Consider the following 21768-nt stretch of genomic DNA (forward strand, 5'->3'; position numbering starts at 1 on the left):
CATTCCATCACATCCATCTAGTGTACACAGGTAGGTCCATTGTGGCGGGCAGGCGAGCGGGCGGGCTGCTTTATTGGCTGTTTGCTGTTCCCCTACTCCACTCCACTATTTGACTGTTGTGCTGCATCAATCAATCAATCAATCAATCAATCAATCAGTGGCTGGCTCAGGTGCAGCTCTTTAACTTACCTAAAAGGGAGGGCGGAGAGAAGACAAGGAAGGTGAATGAGGTGTTCCAATGTGAAATGCCGGAAACACAGAAACACAGACGACACACAACAAGAGGTGGCAATCTATTCATTAATTGCATTTAATCAATGAGCTCATTATCACTCATGCATTGTCCAACAGGTGTTGAAATAATGGGATTAAAAGGGGAGATCCCTTCAGAAAGACAGAAACAATAGCAAAGACAAAAAACACTTTTGGAATCTGCTTTTAGTCAACACATAAGGAAAGGGTGCACCGGTCCTGGAAATACTGCAATACCAGGTCAATGCGTGGAGTGGACAGAGCAAGCTCTATTTCCATCTCCCTGTTCTAAAAATCCATTTAATATATGGTCCCCAGATAGGGGACGTATCAGATATTAAACTGATAAGAACAGATACTACACTTGATCTTAGCCAAAAGGCCGAGAAGCGATAACCCGAACGGGCCGCGCGTTGCCCGAGCCTGCCCGATACTGCTGTTCAGCCCTTGCAGCGATTCAGCCTACTTCTAGGCAATTCCATGGGGCCCTGCAGGCTCACACACTCACAGCTACACGGGAGGTGAATAAAGGCCGGAGAGGAAGCCAGACAGGACTTGCTTCTTTTGCTTGCACCACAATGCAGTGCTGAAAGAGGAGGAATCTACATAAAAACGCCTTCCTGGCAACGCCCAAATGCCCTGCTGCCATGCAGATAAACACTGGCAGCGGCAGCAAGTGCATGCCCACAGCCACCCCTTGTTCCTTCACACCTTGTATCAGCTGTAATCCAGTCCAGTCCAGTGCTGCCTGCTGAGCAGCACTGACCAACACTGCCTGGGCCCAGGCTTTTATCTCTGAGGCCCCATTATGATGTCAGAAAGCTGGCTCTGGAATCCTGAGGGCTCCACTATGACACGTGCAAAGTTCCGTCTGAACTTTATATAAGACGGTGAGGCTCAGTCAGTCACTCAGTGTTGCCTGAGAGGGCAACACTGCAACAGCCGGCCGCCAGGCTGTCTTTTTTTTGCACAGCTAGTTGCCTCCAGGAGGCCACAAGAGGGAGACAAGGGACTGCAAAATGGAAAATAGGCATCCACCAACTTTACAGACAACTTCTCCTTGCTCCTACAACCTCCATCCTTGCACAGTTTGTTATTCTTCTAGGTAACATAGTAACAAATCCAAATTGCTGCTCTCTTTGTAGGCAAGCAAGGCTTTGTTGCAACTGCAATTCTTACTTCTTCTTGAAATGTAGGGACGACAGTACATTCCATCACATCCATCTAGTGTACACAGGTAGGTCCATTGTGGCGGGCAGGCGAGCGGGCGGGCTGCTTTATTGGCTGTTTGCTGTTCCCCTACTCCACTCCACTATTTGACTGTTGTGCTGCATCAATCAATCAATCAATCAATCAATCAATCAATCAATCAATCAATCAGTGGCTGGCTCAGGTGCAGCTCTTTAACTTACCTAAAAGGGAGGGCGGAGAGAAGACAAGGAAGGTGAATGAGGTGTTCCAATGTGAAATGCCGGAAACACAGAAACACAGACGACACACAACAAGAGGTGGCAATCTATTCATTAATTGCATTTAATCAATGAGCTCATTATCACTCATGCATTGTCCAACAGGTGTTGAAATAATGGGATTAAAAGGGGAGATCCCTTCAGAAAGACAGAAACAATAGCAAAGACAAAAAACACTTTTGGAATCTGCTTTTAGTCAACACATAAGGAAAGGGTGCACCGGTCCTGGAAATACTGCAATACCAGGTCAATGCGTGGAGTGGACAGAGCAAGCTCTATTTCCATCTCCCTGTTCTAAAAATCCATTTAATATATGGTCCCCAGATAGGGGACGTATCAGATATTAAACTGATAAGAACAGATACTACACTTGATCTTAGCCAAAAGGCCGAGAAGCGATAACCCGAACGGGCCGCGCGTTGCCAGAGCCTGCCCGATACTGCTGTTCAGCCCTTGCAGCGATTCAGCCTACTTCTAGGCAATTCCATGGGGCCCTGCAGGCTCACACACTCACAGCTACACGGGAGGTGAATAAAGGCCGGAGAGGAAGCCAGACAGGATTTGCTTCTTTTGCTTGCACCACAATGCAGTGCTGAAAGAGGAGGAATCTACATAAAAACGCCTTCCTGGCAACGCCCAAATGCCCTGCTGCCATGCAGATAAACACTGGCAGCGGCAGCAAGTGCATGCCCACAGCCACCCCTTGTTCCTTCACACCTTGTATCAGCTGTAATCCAGTCCAGTCCAGTGCTGCCTGCTGAGCAGCACTGACCAACACTGCCTGGGCCCAGGCTTTTATCTCTGAGGCCCCATTATGATGTCAGAAAGCTGGCTCTGGAATCCTGAGGGCTCCACTATGACACGTGCAAAGTTCCGTCTGAACTTTATATAAGACGGTGAGGCTCAGTCAGTCACTCAGTGTTGCCTGAGAGGGCAACACTGCAACAGCCGGCCGCCAGGCTGTCTTTTTTTTGCACAGCTAGTTGCCTCCAGGAGGCCACAAGAGGGAGACAAGGGACTGCAAAATGGAAAATAGGCATCCACCAACTTTACAGACAACTTCTCCTTGCTCCTACAACCTCCATCCTTGCACAGTTTGTTATTCTTCTAGGTAACATAGTAACAAATCCAAATTGCTGCTCTCTTTGTAGGCAAGCAAGGCTTTGTTGCAACTGCAATTCTTACTTCTTCTTGAAATGTAGGGACGACAGTACATTCCATCACATCCATCTAGTGTACACAGGTAGGTCCATTGTGGCGGGCAGGCGAGCGGGCGGGCTGCTTTATTGACTGTTTGCTGTTCCCCTACTCCACTCCACTATTTGACTGTTGTGCTGCATCAATCAATCAATCAATCAATCAATCAATCAATCAATCAATCAATCAATCAATCAGTGGCTGGCTCAGGTGCAGCTCTTTAACTTACCTAAAAGGGAGGGCGGAGAGAAGACAAGGAAGGTGAATGAGGTGTTCCAATGTGAAATGCCGGAAACACAGAAACACAGACGACACACAACAAGAGGTGGCAATCTATTCATTAATTGCATTTAATCAATGAGCTCATTATCACTCATGCATTGTCCAACAGGTGTTGAAATAATGGGATTAAAAGGGGAGATCCCTTCAGAAAGACAGAAACAATAGCAAAGACAAAAAACACTTTTGGAATCTGCTTTTAGTCAACACATAAGGAAAGGGTGCACCGGTCCTGGAAATACTGCAATACCAGGTCAATGCGTGGAGTGGACAGAGCAAGCTCTATTTCCATCTCCCTGTTCTAAAAATCCATTTAATATATGGTCCCCAGATAGGGGACGTATCAGATATTAAACTGATAAGAACAGATACTACACTTGATCTTAGCCAAAAGGCAGAGAAGCGATAACCCGAACGGGCCGCGCGTTGCCCGAGCCTGCCCGATACTGCTGTTCAGCCCTTGCAGCGATTCAGCCTACTTCTAGGCAATTCCATGGGGCCCTGCAGGCTCACACACTCACAGCTACACGGGAGGTGAATAAAGGCCGGAGAGGAAGCCAGACAGGATTTGCTTCTTTTGCTTGCACCACAATGCAGTGCTGAAAGAGGAGGAATCTACATAAAAACGCCTTCCTGGCAACGCCCAAATGCCCTGCTGCCATGCAGATAAACACTGGCAGCGGCAGCAAGTGCATGCCCACAGCCACCCCTTGTTCCTTCACACCTTGTATCAGCTGTAATCCAGTCCAGTCCAGTGCTGCCTGCTGAGCAGCACTGACCAACACTGCCTGGGCCCAGGCTTTTATCTCTGAGGCCCCATTATGATGTCAGAAAGCTGGCTCTGGAATCCTGAGGGCTCCACTATGACACGTGCAAAGTTCCGTCTGAACTTTATATAAGACGGTGAGGCTCAGTCAGTCACTCAGTGTTGCCTGAGAGGGCAACACTGCAACAGCCGGCCGCCAGGCTGTCTTTTTTTTGCACAGCTAGTTGCCTCCAGGAGGCCACAAGAGGGAGACAAGGGACTGCAAAATGGAAAATAGGCATCCACCAACTTTACAGACAACTTCTCCTTGCTCCTACAACCTCCATCCTTGCACAGTTTGTTATTCTTCTAGGTAACATAGTAACAAATCCAAATTGCTGCTCTCTTTGTAGGCAAGCAAGGCTTTGTTGCAACTGCAATTCTTACTTCTTCTTGAAATGTAGGGACGACAGTACATTCCATCACATCCATCTAGTGTACACAGGTAGGTCCATTGTGGCGGGCAGGCGAGCGGGCGGGCTGCTTTATTGGCTGTTTGCTGTTCCCCTACTCCACTCCACTATTTGACTGTTGTGCTGCATCAATCAATCAATCAATCAATCAATCAATCAATCAATCAGTGGCTGGCTCAGGTGCAGCTCTTTAACTTACCTAAAAGGGAGGGCGGAGAGAAGACAAGGAAGGTGAATGAGGTGTTCCAATGTGAAATGCCGGAAACACAGAAACACAGACGACACACAACAAGAGGTGGCAATCTATTCATTAATTGCATTTAATCAATGAGCTCATTATCACTCATGCATTGTCCAACAGGTGTTGAAATAATGGGATTAAAAGGGGAGATCCCTTCAGAAAGACAGAAACAATAGCAAAGACAAAAAACACTTTTGGAATCTGCTTTTAGTCAACACATAAGGAAAGGGTGCACCGGTCCTGGAAATACTGCAATACCAGGTCAATGCGTGGAGTGGACAGAGCAAGCTCTATTTCCATCTCCCTGTTCTAAAAATCCATTTAATATATGGTCCCCAGATAGGGGACGTATCAGATATTAAACTGATAAGAACAGATACTACACTTGATCTTAGCCAAAAGGCCGAGAAGCGATAACCCGAACGGGCCGCGCGTTGCCCGAGCCTGCCCGATACTGCTGTTCAGCCCTTGCAGCGATTCAGCCTACTTCTAGGCAATTCCATGGGGCCCTGCAGGCTCACACACTCACAGCTACACGGGAGGTGAATAAAGGCCGGAGAGGAAGCCAGACAGGATTTGCTTCTTTTGCTTGCACCACAATGCAGTGCTGAAAGAGGAGGAATCTACATAAAAACGCCTTCCTGGCAACGCCCAAATGCCCTGCTGCCATGCAGATAAACACTGGCAGCGGCAGCAAGTGCATGCCCACAGCCACCCCTTGTTCCTTCACACCTTGTATCAGCTGTAATCCAGTCCAGTCCAGTGCTGCCTGCTGAGCAGCACTGACCAACACTGCCTGGGCCCAGGCTTTTATCTCTGAGGCCCCATTATGATGTCAGAAAGCTGGCTCTGGAATCCTGAGGGCTCCACTATGACACGTGCAAAGTTCCGTCTGAACTTTATATAAGACGGTGAGGCTCAGTCAGTCACTCAGTGTTGCCTGAGAGGGCAACACTGCAACAGCCGGCCGCCAGGCTGTCTTTTTTTTGCACAGCTAGTTGCCTCCAGGAGGCCACAAGAGGGAGACAAGGGACTGCAAAATGGAAAATAGGCATCCACCAACTTTACAGACAACTTCTCCTTGCTCCTACAACCTCCATCCTTGCACAGTTTGTTATTCTTCTAGGTAACATAGTAACAAATCCAAATTGCTGCTCTCTTTGTAGGCAAGCAAGGCTTTGTTGCAACTGCAATTCTTACTTCTTCTTGAAATGTAGGGACGACAGTACATTCCATCACATCCATCTAGTGTACACAGGTAGGTCCATTGTGGCGGGCAGGCGAGCGGGCGGGCTGCTTTATTGGCTGTTTGCTGTTCCCCTACTCCACTCCACTATTTGACTGTTGTGCTGAATCAATCAATCAATCAATCAATCAATCAATCAATCAATCAGTGGCTGGCTCAGGTGCAGCTCTTTAACTTACCTAAAAGGGAGGGCGGAGAGAAGACAAGGAAGGTGAATGAGGTGTTCCAATGTGAAATGCCGGAAACACAGAAACACAGACGACACACAACAAGAGGTGGCAATCTATTCATTAATTGCATTTAATCAATGAGCTCATTATCACTCATGCATTGTCCAACAGGTGTTGAAATAATGGGATTAAAAGGGGAGATCCCTTCAGAAAGACAGAAACAATAGCAAAGACAAAAAACACTTTTGGAATCTGCTTTTAGTCAACACATAAGGAAAGGGTGCACCGGTCCTGGAAATACTGCAATACCAGGTCAATGCGTGGAGTGGACAGAGCAAGCTCTATTTCCATCTCCCTGTTCTAAAAATCCATTTAATATATGGTCCCCAGATAGGGGACGTATCAGATATTAAACTGATAAGAACAGATACTACACTTGATCTTAGCCAAAAGGCCGAGAAGCGATAACCCGAACGGGCCGCGCGTTGCCCGAGCCTGCCCGATACTGCTGTTCAGCCCTTGCAGCGATTCAGCCTACTTCTAGGCAATTCCATGGGGCCCTGCAGGCTCACACACTCACAGCTACACGGGAGGTGAATAAAGGCCGGAGAGGAAGCCAGACAGGATTTGCTTCTTTTGCTTGCACCACAATGCAGTGCTGAAAGAGGAGGAATCTACATAAAAACGCCTTCCTGGCAACGCCCAAATGCCCTGCTGCCATGCAGATAAACACTGGCAGCGGCAGCAAGTGCATGCCCACAGCCACCCCTTGTTCCTTCACACCTTGTATCAGCTGTAATCCAGTCCAGTCCAGTGCTGCCTGCTGAGCAGCACTGACCAACACTGCCTGGGCCCAGGCTTTTATCTCTGAGGCCCCATTATGATGTCAGAAAGCTGGCTCTGGAATCCTGAGGGCTCCACTATGACACGTGCAAAGTTCCGTCTGAACTTTATATAAGACGGTGAGGCTCAGTCAGTCACTCAGTGTTGCCTGAGAGGGCAACACTGCAACAGCCGGCCGCCAGGCTGTCTTTTTTTTGCACAGCTAGTTGCCTCCAGGAGGCCACAAGAGGGAGACAAGGGACTGCAAAATGGAAAATAGGCATCCACCAACTTTACAGACAACTTCTCCTTGCTCCTACAACCTCCATCCTTGCACAGTTTGTTATTCTTCTAGGTAACATAGTAACAAATCCAAATTGCTGCTCTCTTTGTAGGCAAGCAAGGCTTTGTTGCAACTGCAATTCTTACTTCTTCTTGAAATGTAGGGACGACAGTACATTCCATCACATCCATCTAGTGTACACAGGTAGGTCCATTGTGGCGGGCAGGCGAGCGGGCGGGCTGCTTTATTGGCTGTTTGCTGTTCCCCTACTCCACTCCACTATTTGACTGTTGTGCTGCATCAATCAATCAATCAATCAATCAATCAATCAATCAATCAATCAATCAATCAATCAGTGGCTGGCTCAGGTGCAGCTCTTTAACTTACCTAAAAGGGAGGGCGGAGAGAAGACAAGGAAGGTGAATGAGGTGTTCCAATGTGAAATGCCGGAAACACAGAAACACAGACGACACACAACAAGAGGTGGCAATCTATTCATTAATTGCATTTAATCAATGAGCTCATTATCACTCATGCATTGTCCAACAGGTGTTGAAATAATGGGATTAAAAGGGGAGATCCCTTCAGAAAGACAGAAACAATAGCAAAGACAAAAAACACTTTTGGAATCTGCTTTTAGTCAACACATAAGGAAAGGGTGCATCGGTCCTGGAAATACTGCAATACCAGGTCAATGCGTGGAGTGGACAGAGCAAGCTCTATTTCCATCTCCCTGTTCTAAAAATCCATTTAATATATGGTCCCCAGATAGAGGACGTATCAGATATTAAACTGATAAGAACAGATACTACACTTGATCTTAGCCAAAAGGCCGAGAAGCGATAACCCGAACGGGCCGCGCGTTGCCCGAGCCTGCCCGATACTGCTGTTCAGCCCTTGCAGCGATTCAGCCTACTTCTAGGCAATTCCATGGGGCCCTGCAGGCTCACACACTCACAGCTACACGGGAGGTGAATAAAGGCCGGAGAGGAAGCCAGACAGGATTTGCTTCTTTTGCTTGCACCACAATGCAGTGCTGAAAGAGGAGGAATCTACATAAAAACGCCTTCCTGGCAACGCCAAAATGCCCTGCTGCCATGCAGATAAACACTGGCAGCGGCAGCAAGTGCATGCCCACAGCCACCCCTTGTTCCTTCACACCTTGTATCAGCTGTAATCCAGTCCAGTCCAGTGCTGCCTGCTGAGCAGCACTGACCAACACTGCCTGGGCCCAGGCTTTTATCTCTGAGGCCCCATTATGATGTCAGAAAGCTGGCTCTGGAATCCTGAGGGCTCCACTATGACACGTGCAAAGTTCCGTCTGAACTTTATATAAGACGGTGAGGCTCAGTCAGTCACTCAGTGTTGCCTGAGAGGGCAACACTGCAACAGCCGGCCGCCAGGCTGTCTTTTTTTTGCACAGCTAGTTGCCTCCAGGAGGCCACAAGAGGGAGACAAGGGACTGCAAAATGGAAAATAGGCATCCACCAACTTTACAGACAACTTCTCCTTGCTCCTACAACCTCCATCCTTGCACAGTTTGTTATTCTTCTAGGTAACATAGTAACAAATCCAAATTGCTGCTCTCTTTGTAGGCAAGCAAGGCTTTGTTGCAACTGCAATTCTTACTTCTTCTTGAAATGTAGGGACGACAGTACATTCCATCACATCCATCTAGTGTACACAGGTAGGTCCATTGTGGCGGGCAGGCGAGCGGGCGGGCTGCTTTATTGGCTGTTTGCTGTTCCCCTACTCCACTCCACTATTTGACTGTTGTGCTGCATCAATCAATCAATCAATCAATCAATCAATCAATCAATCAATCAATCAGTGGCTGGCTCAGGTGCAGCTCTTTAACTTACCTAAAAGGGAGGGCGGAGAGAAGACAAGGAAGGTGAATGAGGTGTTCCAATGTGAAATGCCGGAAACACAGAAACACAGACGACACACAACAAGAGGTGGCAATCTATTCATTAATTGCATTTAATCAATGAGCTCATTATCACTCATGCATTGTCCAACAGGTGTTGAAATAATGGGATTAAAAGGGGAGATCCCTTCAGAAAGACAGAAACAATAGCAAAGACAAAAAACACTTTTGGAATCTGCTTTTAGTCAACACATAAGGAAAGGGTGCACCGGTCCTGGAAATACTGCAATACCAGGTCAATGCGTGGAGTGGACAGAGCAAGCTCTATTTCCATCTCCCTGTTCTAAAAATCCATTTAATATATGGTCCCCAGATAGGGGACGTATCAGATATTAAACTGATAAGAACAGATACTACACTTGATCTTAGCCAAAAGGCCGAGAAGCGATAACCCGAACGGGCCGCGCGTTGCCCGAGCCTGCCCGATACTGCTGTTCAGCCCTTGCAGCGATTCAGCCTACTTCGAGGCAATTCCATGGGGCCCTGCAGGCTCACACACTCACAGCTACACGGGAGGTGAATAAAGGCCGGAGAGGAAGCCAGACAGGATTTGCTTCTTTTGCTTGCACCACAATGCAGTGCTGAAAGAGGAGGAATCTACATAAAAACGCCTTCCTGGCAACGCCCAAATGCCCTGCTGCCATGCAGATAAACACTGGCAGCGGCAGCAAGTGCATGCCCACAGCCACCCCTTGTTCCTTCACACCTTGTATCAGCTGTAATCCAGTCCAGTCCAGTGCTGCCTGCTGAGCAGCACTGACCAACACTGCCTGGGCCCAGGCTTTTATCTCTGAGGCCCCATTATGATGTCAGAAAGCTGGCTCTGGAATCCTGAGGGCTCCACTATGACACGTGCAAAGTTCCGTCTGAACTTTATATAAGACGGTGAGGCTCAGTCAGTCACTCAGTGTTGCCTGAGAGGGCAACACTGCAACAGCCGGCCGCCAGGCTGTCTTTTTTTTGCACAGCTAGTTGCCTCCAGGAGGCCACAAGAGGGAGACAAGGGACTGCAAAATGGAAAATAGGCATCCACCAACTTTACAGACAACTTCTCCTTGCTCCTACAACCTCCATCCTTGCACAGTTTGTTATTCTTCTAGGTAACATAGTAACAAATCCAAATTGCTGCTCTCTTTGTAGGCAAGCAAGGCTTTGTTGCAACTGCAATTCTTACTTCTTCTTGAAATGTAGGGACGACAGTACATTCCATCACATCCATCTAGTGTACACAGGTAGGTCCATTGTGGCGGGCAGGCGAGCGGGCGGGCTGCTTTATTGGCTGTTTGCTGTTCCCCTACTCCACTCCACTATTTGACTGTTGTGCTGCATCAATCAATCAATCAATCAATCAATCAATCAATCAATCAATCAATCAATCAGTGGCTGGCTCAGGTGCAGCTCTTTAACTTACCTAAAAGGGAGGGCGGAGAGAAGACAAGGAAGGTGAATGAGGTGTTCCAATGTGAAATGCCGGAAACACAGAAACACAGACGACACACAACAAGAGGTGGCAATCTATTCATTAATTGTATTTAATCAATGAGCTCATTATCACTCATGCATTGTCCAACAGGTGTTGAAATAATGGGATTAAAAGGGGAGATCCCTTCAGAAAGACAGAAACAATAGCAAAGACAAAAAACACTTTTGGAATCTGCTTTTAGTCAACACATAAGGAAAGGGTGCACCGGTCCTGGAAATACTGCAATACCAGGTCAATGCGTGGAGTGGACAGAGCAAGCTCTATTTCCATCTCCCTGTTCTAAAAATCCATTTAATATATGGTCCCCAGATAGGGGACGTATCAGATATTAAACTGATAAGAACAGATACTACACTTGATCTTAGCCAAAAGGCCGAGAAGCGATAACCCGAACGGGCCGCGCGTTGCCCGAGGCTGCCCGATACTGCTGTTCAGCCCTTGCAGCGATTCAGCCTACTTCTAGGCAATTCCATGGGGCCCTGCAGGCTCACACACTCACAGCTACACGGGAGGTGAATAAAGGCCGGAGAGGAAGCCAGACAGGATTTGCTTCTTTTGCTTGCACTACAATGCAGTGCTGAAAGAGGAGGAATCTACATAAAAACGCCTTCCTGGCAACGCCCAAATGCCCTGCTGCCATGCAGATAAACACTGGCAGCGGCAGCAAGTGCATGCCCACAGCCACCCCTTGTTCCTTCACACCTTGTATCAGCTGTAATCCAGTCCAGTCCAGTGCTGCCTGCTGAGCAGCACTGACCAACACTGCCTGGGCCCAGGCTTTTATCTCTGAGGCCCCATTATGATGTCAGAAAGCTGGCTCTGGAATCCTGAGGGCTCCACTATGACACGTGCAAAGTTCCGTCTGAACTTTATATAAGACGGTGAGGCTCAGTCAGTCACTCAGTGTTGCCTGAGAGGGCAACACTGCAACAGCCGGCCGCCAGGCTGTCTTTTTTTTGCACAGCTAGTTGCCTCCAGGAGGCCACAAGAGGGAGACAAGGGACTGCAAAATGGAAAATAGGCATCCACCAACTTTACAGACAACTTCTCCTTGCTCCTACAACCTCCATCCTTGCACAGTTTGTTATTCTTCTAGGTAACATAGTAACAAATCCAAATTGCTGCTCTCTTTGTAGGCAAGCAAGGCTTTGTTGCAACTGCAATTCTTACTTCTTCTTGAAATGTAGGGACGACAGTACATTCCATCACATCCATCTAGTGTACACAGGTAGGTCCATTGTGGCGGGCAGGCGAGCGGGCGGGCTGCTTTATTGGCTGTTTGCTGTTCCCCTACTCCACTCCACTATTTGACTGTTGTGCTGCATCAATCAATCAATCAATCAATCAATCAATCAATCAATCAATCAATCAATCAATCAATCAGTGGCTGGCTCAGGTGCAGCTCTTTAACTTACCTAAAAGGGAGGGCGGAGAGAAGACAAGGAAGGTGAATGAGGTGTTCCAATGTGAAATGCCGGAAACACAGAAACACAGACGACACACAACAAGAGGTGGCAATCTATTCAGTGGCGGACACAGACTGCAAAAGGCCCCTGTGCAGATAATGTGCCAGGGCCCCCCCCCCCCCACCCCGCAAACTTCTCATGGCCGACGGTCCGCTTTCAGCTGCATCGCTGGGTCTCCTAAGTGACCCAACAATGCAGCACTAGCAGCCGGTGCGTCACTAAGGCTGGGTTCACACACACACTATTTACGGACGTAATTTGGGCGTTTTAGCATTGAATTACATCCGAAAATGCGGCTCAAAAGCGTCGGAAAACATCTGCCCATTCATTTGAATGGGTCTTACGATGTTCTGTGCCGATGGTCATTTTTTTTTACGCGCCGCTGTCGAAAGGCGGCGCGTAAAAAACTGCCTGTCACTTCTTCAGATGTAAATGGAGCCGTTTTCCATGGACTCCATGGAAAACCAGCTTCAATTACTTCCGTAGTGGACGCAGCAAAAGACGCCTGCACATGCCATTACGGCTGAAATTACGGTGCTGTTTTCTCCTGAAAACAGCACAGTAATTTCAGCCGTAACAGACGCTGCCGTGTGAACATACCCTCAGGGCTTAAAATGTCCGGGAAATAGCCCCAATACATATGTGTCCGCCCCAAAAAAAAGTGTGTGTATAGGAGACAGCATAGCATATCTATAGCACTACGACCCTATAAACTATGGATAGGATTAGATACAGTGGCTGAGCAGACAGTATCACACATGATAGGATTAGATACAGTGGCTCAGAAGGCAGTATCACACATGATAGGATTAGATACACAGCTCAGCAGACAGTATCACACATGATAGGATTAGATACAGTGGCCCAGCAGACAGTATCACACATGATAGGATTAGATACAGTGGCTCAGCAGACAGTACCACACATGATAGGATTAGATACAGTGGCTCAGCAGACAGTACCACACATGATAGGATTAGATACAGTGGCTCAGCAGACAGTATCACACATGATAGGATTAGATACAGTGGCTCAGCAGACAGTACCACACATTATAGGATTAGATACAGTGGCTCAGCAGACAGTATCACACATGATAGGATTAGATACAGTGGCTCAGCAGACAGTATCACACATGATCGGATTAGATATAGGGCCCAGCACAGTATCATACATGATTGGATTAGATACACAGCTCAGCAGACTGTATCACACATGATAGGATTAGATACAGGGCCCAGCTCGCTGACATTGCGGCTCCAGCGCTGGACCCAGGAAAGGTAAGAATAATAATTTTGCTTCTTTATGTGTTACTGATTATTTTTGTGTGTTTGTGTTTTTTTTACAGGTTCGGTTGTTGGACTTCGGATACGAGGACTTCAATGACGGCGTTTTTTTTATTCTCAATAAAATGGTTAATGAGGGTTGTGTTTTTATTTCAATAAAAAAAATTTCTATGTGCTTGTATCTTTTTAAACTTTATTATCACCGCCTTAGTAATGGCCGCTGGCTGATTGACAACCTCCATTACTAAGGCGAGGCTTAATGTTAGCCGGTGCAGAGTCTACACTAACCCCCATTATTACCCCGGTACCCACCGCCACCAGGGGTACTGGGAAGAGCCGGGTACAAACCAGTACCCGACCAGCTGTAGTGACGGGCAGGCACCGGGGTGGCCGCAGGCTGGTAGTATTAGGCTGGGGAAGGCCAAAAACAGTGGCCCTTCCCACCCTTGTAATGCTGCCTGCTGCTGCTGTGTTGTATCTGGCTGGTTATGAAAATTGGGGGGGACCCGACATCGTTCTTTCCAATTATTTTTTAAATGACGTGGCGTCCCCCCCATTTTCATAACCAGCCAGATACAATAAAGCAGCAGCAGCCTAGCATCACCAGGGTAGGAAGGGCCACTGTATCTGGCCTTTCCCCTCCTGATAATACCAGCCTGCGGCCACCCCAGTGGCCGACCATCACTACAGATGGTCAGGTACTGGATCGTACCCGGCTCTTCCCAGCACCCCTGGTGGCGGTGGGTACCGGGGTAATAAAGGGGGTTAGTGTTAGCCTCTGCACCGGCTAACACTAAGCCCTGCCTTAGCAATGGATGCTGTCAATCAGCCGGCGGCCATTACTAAGGCGGTAGTAATATAGTTTAAAAAAAACCACAAAGACATAGAAAAAATATTTTATTGAAATAAAAAAAAAAACACAACCCTCATTAACCATTTTATTAATAAAAAAAAAAGCTGTCATCGAAGTAGTCCTGGAATCCGCCGTAGTCCAACGACCGAACCTGTAAGAAAACACACAAAAAATGATTAGTAACACATGTGTTAGGGTATGTGCACACACACTAATTACGTCCGGAATTGACGGACGTATTTCGGCCGCAAGTACCGGACCGAACACACTGCAGGGAGCCGGGCTCCTAGCATCATAGTTATGTACGACGCTAGGAGTCCCTGCCTCGCTGCCGGACAACTGTCCGGTACTGAAAACATGATTACAGTACAGGACAGTTGTCCCACAGCGAGGCAGGGACTCCTAGCGTCGTACATAAGTACGACGCTAGGAGCCCGGCTCCCTGCAGTGTGTTCGGTCCGGTACTTGCGGCCGAAATACATCCGTCACTTACGGACGTAATTAGTGTCTGTGCACATACCCTAAGGCTTAGATACAGGGCCCATGTGTGATACTGTCTGTGGGACCCTGTATCTAAGCCTACCACAAGGTAGGCTTAGATACAGGGTCCAGCAGACAGTAATCTTATACAGTATAAGATTACTGTGTGCTGGGGCCCTGTATCTAAACCTACAGTGTGGTAGGCTTAGATACAGGGCCCAGCAGACAGGATCACGCATGGGCCATGTATCTAAGCCTACCATGTGATTGGCTTAGATACAGGGCCCAGCAGACAGCATCACACAATCTGTGATCCTGTCTCATGGGCCCCCTAAGCCTGCTACATCGTAGGCTTAGGGGTTGTGCAGTCCCTAAACATTGATGGCCTATCCTCAGGATAGGCCATCAATAGCTGATGTGTCGCCCGGGACCCGCAAATCAGCTGTTTTGAAGGGGCCGCAGCACTCGTACGAGAGCTGCTTCCCCTTCATTTCACTACTCGCCCACACTGTGAATCGCCGAAACCGATTCACAGTGTGACCGGAATGAAGTGACAGGAATGAAGGGGAGCAGCTCTCGTACGAGTGCTGCGGCCCCTTCAAAACAGCTGATTGGCGGGTCCCAGGAGTCGGACCCCGCCAGTCAGGGCTATCTTACCTTCCTCTTCGGCCGCGGCGGGAGTTCTGTCGTCTCGATGCTGTGCGCGGCGCATAGCGCTGTGACGTCATGTGCTGCGCACAGCGCCTGACGTCAGGACCTCCGCTGCGATCCGGAACCAGGAAGGTAAGTAAAGTATGTTACTATAGTAACAGGGGCCCGCGGCCCGAGTTACTATAGTAACTTTTTATTGATGTGGTGCGGGGGGCCGTGGGCCCCCCTGGCTTCGGGGCCCGGTCGCAATTGCGACCGCTGCGACCCCTATAGCTACGCCAGTGGTCCACGGGCCTCTGTCTCAGTCCTCAGCATCGCGCAGCTGAGAACTGAGTCGGCCAGCAGAGGAACGGGCCCCCTTCCCACGCGGGGCCCTTGTGCAGCTGCACCGGCTGCACATGCGGTATGTCCGCCCCTGAATCTATTCATTAATTGCATTTAATCAATGAGCTCATTATCACTCATGCATTGTCCAACAGGTGTTGAAATAATGGGATTAAAAGGGGAGATCCCTTCAGAAAGACAGAAACAATAGCAAAGACAAAAAACACTTTTGGAATCTGCTTTTAGTCAACACATAAGGAAAGGGTGCACCGGTCCTGGAAATACTGCAATACCAGGTCAATGCGTGGAGTGGACAGAGCAAGCTCTATTTCCATCTCCCTGTTCTAAAAATCCATTTAATATATGGTCCCCAGATAGGGGACGTATCAGATATTAAACTGATAAGAACAGATACTACACTTGATCTTAGCCAAAAGGCCGAGAAGCGATAACCCGAACGGGCCGCGCGTTGCCCGAGCCTGCCCGATACTGCTGTTCAGCCCTTGCAGCGATTCAGCCTACTTCTAGGCAATTCCATGGGGCCCTGCAGGCTCACACACTCACAGCTACACGGGAGGTGAATAAAGGCCGGAGAGGAAGCCAGACAGGATTTGCTTCTTTTGCTTGCACCACAATGCAGTGCTGAAAGAGGAGGAATCTACATAAAAACGCCTTCCTGGCAACGCCCAAATGCCCTGCTGCCATGCAGATAAACACTGGCAGCGGCAGCAAGTGCATGCCCACAGCCACCCCTTGTTCCTTCACACCTTGTATCAGCTGTAATCCAGTCCAGTCCAGTGCTGCCTGCTGAGCAGCACTGATCAACACTGCCTGGGCCCAGGCTTTTATCTCTGAGGCCCCATTATGATGTCAGAAAGCTGGCTCTGGAATCCTGAGGGCTCCACTATGACACGTGCAAAGTTCCGTCTGAACTTTATATAAGACGGTGAGGCTCAGTCAGTCACTCAGTGTTGCCTGAGAGGGCAACACTGCAACAGCCGGCCGCCAGGCTGTCTTTTTTTTGCACAGCTAGTTGCCTCCAGGAGGCCACAAGAGGGAGACAAGGGACTGCAAAATGGAAAATAGGCATCCACCAACTTTACAGACAACTTCTCCTTGCTCCTACAACCTCCATCCTTGCACAGTTTGTTATTCTTCTAGGTAACATAGTAACAAATCCAAATTGCTGCTCTCTTTGTAGGCAAGCAAGGCTTTGTTGCAACTGCAATTCTTACTTCTTCTTGAAATGTAGGGACGACAGTACATTCCATCACATCCATCTAGTGTACACAGGTAGGTCCATTGTGGCGGGCAGGCGAGCGGGCGGGCTGCTTTATTGGCTGTTTGCTGTTCCCCTACTCCACTCCACTATTTGACTGTTGTGCTGCATCAATCAATCAATCAATCAATCAATCAATCAATCAATCAGTGGCTGGCTCAGGTGCAGCTCTTTAACTTACCTAAAAGGGAGGGCGGAGAGAAGACAAGGAAGGTGAATGAGGTGTTCCAATGTGAAATGCCGGAAACACAGAAACACAGACGACACACAACAAGAGGTGGCAATCTATTCATTAATTGCATTTAATCAATGAGCTCATTATCACTCATGCATTGTCCAACAGGTGTTGAAATAATGGGATTAAAAGGGGAGATCCCTTCAGAAAGACAGAAACAATAGCAAAGACAAAAAACACTTTTGGAATCTGCTTTTAGTCAACACATAAGGAAAGGGTGCACCGGTCCTGGAAATACTGCAATACCAGGTCAATGCGTGGAGTGGACAGAGCAAGCTCTATTTCCATCTCCCTGTTCTAAAAATCCATTTAATATATGGTCCCCAGATAGGGGACGTATCAGATATTAAACTGATAAGAACAGATACTACACTTGATCTTAGCCAAAAGGCCGAGAAGCGATAACCCGAACGGGCCGCGCGTTGCCCGAGCCTGCCCGATACTGCTGTTCAGCCCTTGCAGCGATTCAGCCTACTTCTAGGCAATTCCATGGGGCCCTGCAGGCTCACACACTCACAGCTACACGGGAGGTGAATAAAGGCCGGAGAGGAAGCCAGACAGGATTTGCTTCTTTTGCTTGCACCACAATGCAGTGCTGAAAGAGGAGGAATCTACATAAAAACGCCTTCCTGGCAACGCCCAAATGCCCTGCTGCCATGCAGATAAACACTGGCAGCGGCAGCAAGTGCATGCCCACAGCCACCCCTTGTTCCTTCACACCTTGTATCAGCTGTAATCCAGTCCAGTCCAGTGCTGCCTGCTGAGCAGCACTGACCAACACTGCCTGGGCCCAGGCTTTTATCTCTGAGGCCCCATTATGATGTCAGAAAGCTGGCTCTGGAATCCTGAGGGCTCCACTATGACACGTGCAAAGTTCCGTCTGAACTTTATATAAGACGGTGAGGCTCAGTCAGTCACTCAGTGTTGCCTGAGAGGGCAACACTGCAACAGCCGGCCGCCAGGCTGTCTTTTTTTTGCACAGCTAGTTGCCTCCAGGAGGCCACAAGAGGGAGACAAGGGACTGCAAAATGGAAAATAGGCATCCACCAACTTTACAGACAACTTCTCCTTGCTCCTACAACCTCCATCCTTGCACAGTTTGTTATTCTTCTAGGTAACATAGTAACAAATCCAAATTGCTGCTCTCTTTGTAGGCAAGCAAGGCTTTGTTGCAACTGCAATTCTTACTTCTTCTTGAAATGTAGGGACGACAGTACATTCCATCACATCCATCTAGTGTACACAGGTAGGTCCATTGTGGCGGGCAGGCGAGCGGGCGGGCTGCTTTATTGGCTGTTTGCTGTTCCCCTACTCCACTCCACTATTTGACTGTTGTGCTGCATCAATCAATCAATCAATCAATCAATCAATCAATCAATCAATCAGTGGCTGGCTCAGGTGCAGCTCTTTAACTTACCTAAAAGGGAGGGCGGAGAGAAGACAAGGAAGGTGAATGAGGTGTTCCAATGTGAAATGCCGGAAACACAGAAACACAGACGACACACAACAAGAGGTGGCAATCTATTCATTAATTGCATTTAATCAATGAGCTCATTATCACTCATGCATTGTCCAACAGGTGTTGAAATAATGGGATTAAAAGGGGAGATCCCTTCAGAAAGACAGAAACAATAGCAAAGACAAAAAACACTTTTGGAATCTGCTTTTAGTCAACACATAAGGAAAGGGTGCACCGGTCCTGGAAATACTGCAATACCAGGTCAATGCGTGGAGTGGACAGAGCAAGCTCTATTTCCATCTCCCTGTTCTAAAAATCCATTTAATATATGGTCCCCAGATAGGGGACGTATCAGATATTAAACTGATAAGAACAGATACTACACTTGATCTTAGCCAAAAGGCCGAGAAGCGATAACCCGAACGGGCCGCGCGTTGCCCGAGCCTGCCCGATACTGCTGTTCAGCCCTTGCAGCGATTCAGCCTACTTCTAGGCAATTCCATGGGGCCCTGCAGGCTCACACACTCACAGCTACACGGGAGGTGAATAAAGGCCGGAGAGGAAGCCAGACAGGATTTGCTTCTTTTGCTTGCACCACAATGCAGTGCTGAAAGAGGAGGAATCTACATAAAAACGCCTTCCTGGCAACGCCCAAATGCCCTGCTGCCATGCAGATAAACACTGGCAGCGGCAGCAAGTGCATGCCCACAGCCACCCCTTGTTCCTTCACACCTTGTATCAGCTGTAATCCAGTCCAGTCCAGTGCTGCCTGCTGAGCAGCACTGACCAACACTGCCTGGGCCCAGGCTTTTATCTCTGAGGCCCCATTATGATGTCAGAAAGCTGGCTCTGGAATCCTGAGGGCTCCACTATGACACGTGCAAAGTTCCGTCTGAACTTTATATAAGACGGTGAGGCTCAGTCAGTCACTCAGTGTTGCCTGAGAGGGCAACACTGCAACAGCCGGCCGCCAGGCTGTCTTTTTTTTGCACAGCTAGTTGCCTCCAGGAGGCCACAAGAGGGAGACAAGGGACTGCAAAATGGAAAATAGGCATCCACCAACTTTACAGACAACTTCTCCTTGCTCCTACAACCTCCATCCTTGCACAGTTTGTTATTCTTCTAGGTAACATAGTAACAAATCCAAATTGCTGCTCTCTTTGTAGGCAAGCAAGGCTTTGTTGCAACTGCAATTCTTACTTCTTCTTGAAATGTAGGGACGACAGTACATTCCATCACATCCATCTAGTGTACACAGGTAGGTCCATTGTGGCGGGCAGGCGAGCGGGCGGGCTGCTTTATTGGCTGTTTGCTGTTCCCCTACTCCACTCCACTATTTGACTGTTGTGCTGCATCAATCAATCAATCAATCAATCAATCAATCAATCAATCAATCAATCAATCAATCAAGTGGCTGGCTCAGGTGCAGCTCTTTAACTTACCTAAAAGGGAGGGCGGAGAGAAGACAAGGAAGGTGAATGAGGTGTTCCAATGTGAAATGCCGGAAACACAGAAACACAGACGACACACAACAAGAGGTGGCAATCTATTCATTAATTGCATTTAATCAATGAGCTCATTATCACTCATGCATTGTCCAACAGGTGTTGAAATAATGGGATTAAAAGGGGAGATCCCTTCAGAAAGACAGAAACAATAGCAAAGACAAAAAACACTTTTGGAATCTGCTTTTAGTCAACACATAAGGAAAGGGTGCACCGGTCCTGGAAATACTGCAATACCAGGTCAATGCGTGGAGTGGACAGAGCAAGCTCTATTTCCATCTCCCTGTTCTAAAAATCCATTTAATATATGGTCCCCAGATAGGGGACGTATCAGATATTAAACTGATAAGAACAGATACTACACTTGATCTTAGCCAAAAGGCCGAGAAGCGATAACCCGAACGGGCCGCGCGTTGCCCGAGCCTGCCCGATACTGCTGTTCAGCCCTTGCAGCGATTCAGCCTACTTCTAGGCAATTCCATGGGGCCCTGCAGGCTCACACACTCACAGCTACACGGGAGGTGAATAAAGGCCGGAGAGGAAGCCAGACAGGATTTGCTTCTTTTGCTTGCACCACAATGCAGTGCTGAAAGAGGAGGAATCTACATAAAAACGCCTTCCTGGCAACGCCCAAATGCCCTGCTGCCATGCAGATAAACACTGGCAGCGGCAGCAAGTGCATGCCCACAGCCACCCCTTGTTCCTTCACACCTTGTATCAGCTGTAATCCAGTCCAGTCCAGTGCTGCCTGCTGAGCAGCACTGACCAACACTGCCTGGGCCCAGGCTTTTATCTCTGAGGCCCCATTATGATGTCAGAAAGCTGGCTCTGGAATCCTGAGGGCTCCACTATGACACGTGCAAAGTTCCGTCTGAACTTTATATAAGACGGTGAGGCTCAGTCAGTCACTCAGTGTTGCCTGAGAGGGCAACACTGCAACAGCCGGCCGCCAGGCTGTCTTTTTTTTGCACAGCTAGTTGCCTCCAGGAGGCCACAAGAGGGAGACAAGGGACTGCAAAATGGAAAATAGGCATCCACCAACTTTACAGACAACTTCTCCTTGCTCCTACAACCTCCATCCTTGCACAGTTTGTTATTCTTCTAGGTAACATAGTAACAAATCCAAATTGCTGCTCTCTTTGTAGGCAAGCAAGGCTTTGTTGCAACTGCAATTCTTACTTCTTCTTGAAATGTAGGGACGACAGTACATTCCATCACATCCATCTAGTGTACACAGGTAGGTCCATTGTGGCGGGCAGGCGAGCGGGCGGGCTGCTTTATTGGCTGTTTGCTGTTCCCCTACTCCACTCCACTATTTGACTGTTGTGCTGCATCAATCAATCAATCAATCAATCAATCAATCAATCAATCAATCAATCAATCAATCAGTGGCTGGCTCAGGTGCAGCTCTTTAACTTACCTAAAAGGGAGGGCGGAGAGAAGACAAGGAAGGTGAATGAGGTGTTCCAATGTGAAATGCCGGAAACACAGAAACACAGACGACACACAACAAGAGGTGGCAATCTATTCATTAATTGCATTTAATAATGAGCTCATTATCACTCATGCATTGTCCAACAGGTGTTGAAATAATGGGATTAAAAGGGGAGATCCCTTCAGAAAGACAGAAACAATAGCAA

The 21768-nt window shown here is 48.2% G+C and overlaps 12 non-coding genes across 12 annotated transcripts; all 12 read right to left on the reverse strand.

The window, feature by feature from the left end:
- Positions 1–455: 455 nt before the first annotated feature.
- On the reverse strand, positions 456–646 carry LOC142695096 (U2 spliceosomal RNA). Its single transcript, XR_012863245.1, has one exon. It is a non-coding gene; the product is annotated as a U2 spliceosomal RNA (small nuclear RNA).
- A 1284-nt stretch (positions 647–1930) lies between these two features.
- LOC142695097 (U2 spliceosomal RNA) lies at positions 1931–2121 on the reverse strand. The gene has a single exon (XR_012863246.1). It is a non-coding gene; the product is annotated as a U2 spliceosomal RNA (small nuclear RNA).
- A 1292-nt stretch (positions 2122–3413) lies between these two features.
- LOC142695511 (U2 spliceosomal RNA) lies at positions 3414–3604 on the reverse strand. The gene has a single exon (XR_012863621.1). It is a non-coding gene; the product is annotated as a U2 spliceosomal RNA (small nuclear RNA).
- A 1276-nt stretch (positions 3605–4880) lies between these two features.
- LOC142695098 (U2 spliceosomal RNA) lies at positions 4881–5071 on the reverse strand. Its single transcript, XR_012863247.1, has one exon. It is a non-coding gene; the product is annotated as a U2 spliceosomal RNA (small nuclear RNA).
- A 1276-nt stretch (positions 5072–6347) lies between these two features.
- On the reverse strand, positions 6348–6538 carry LOC142695099 (U2 spliceosomal RNA). Its single transcript, XR_012863248.1, has one exon. It is a non-coding gene; the product is annotated as a U2 spliceosomal RNA (small nuclear RNA).
- A 1292-nt stretch (positions 6539–7830) lies between these two features.
- Positions 7831–8021, reverse strand: LOC142695518 (U2 spliceosomal RNA). Its single transcript, XR_012863627.1, has one exon. It is a non-coding gene; the product is annotated as a U2 spliceosomal RNA (small nuclear RNA).
- Positions 8022–9305: 1284 nt separating this feature from the next.
- On the reverse strand, positions 9306–9496 carry LOC142695100 (U2 spliceosomal RNA). The gene has a single exon (XR_012863249.1). It is a non-coding gene; the product is annotated as a U2 spliceosomal RNA (small nuclear RNA).
- Positions 9497–10784: 1288 nt separating this feature from the next.
- On the reverse strand, positions 10785–10975 carry LOC142695101 (U2 spliceosomal RNA). Its single transcript, XR_012863250.1, has one exon. It is a non-coding gene; the product is annotated as a U2 spliceosomal RNA (small nuclear RNA).
- Positions 10976–15909: 4934 nt separating this feature from the next.
- LOC142695102 (U2 spliceosomal RNA) lies at positions 15910–16100 on the reverse strand. The gene has a single exon (XR_012863251.1). It is a non-coding gene; the product is annotated as a U2 spliceosomal RNA (small nuclear RNA).
- A 1276-nt stretch (positions 16101–17376) lies between these two features.
- LOC142695105 (U2 spliceosomal RNA) lies at positions 17377–17567 on the reverse strand. Its single transcript, XR_012863253.1, has one exon. It is a non-coding gene; the product is annotated as a U2 spliceosomal RNA (small nuclear RNA).
- Positions 17568–18847: 1280 nt separating this feature from the next.
- Positions 18848–19038, reverse strand: LOC142695106 (U2 spliceosomal RNA). The gene has a single exon (XR_012863254.1). It is a non-coding gene; the product is annotated as a U2 spliceosomal RNA (small nuclear RNA).
- A 1293-nt stretch (positions 19039–20331) lies between these two features.
- LOC142695107 (U2 spliceosomal RNA) lies at positions 20332–20522 on the reverse strand. Its single transcript, XR_012863255.1, has one exon. It is a non-coding gene; the product is annotated as a U2 spliceosomal RNA (small nuclear RNA).
- Between the last annotated feature and the right edge of the window lie 1246 nt (positions 20523–21768).

Source organism: Rhinoderma darwinii (assembly GCF_050947455.1).
Source record: "Rhinoderma darwinii isolate aRhiDar2 chromosome 5 unlocalized genomic scaffold, aRhiDar2.hap1 SUPER_5_unloc_47, whole genome shotgun sequence".
In the NCBI taxonomy this organism is placed as follows: Eukaryota; Metazoa; Chordata; class Amphibia; order Anura; family Rhinodermatidae; genus Rhinoderma; species Rhinoderma darwinii.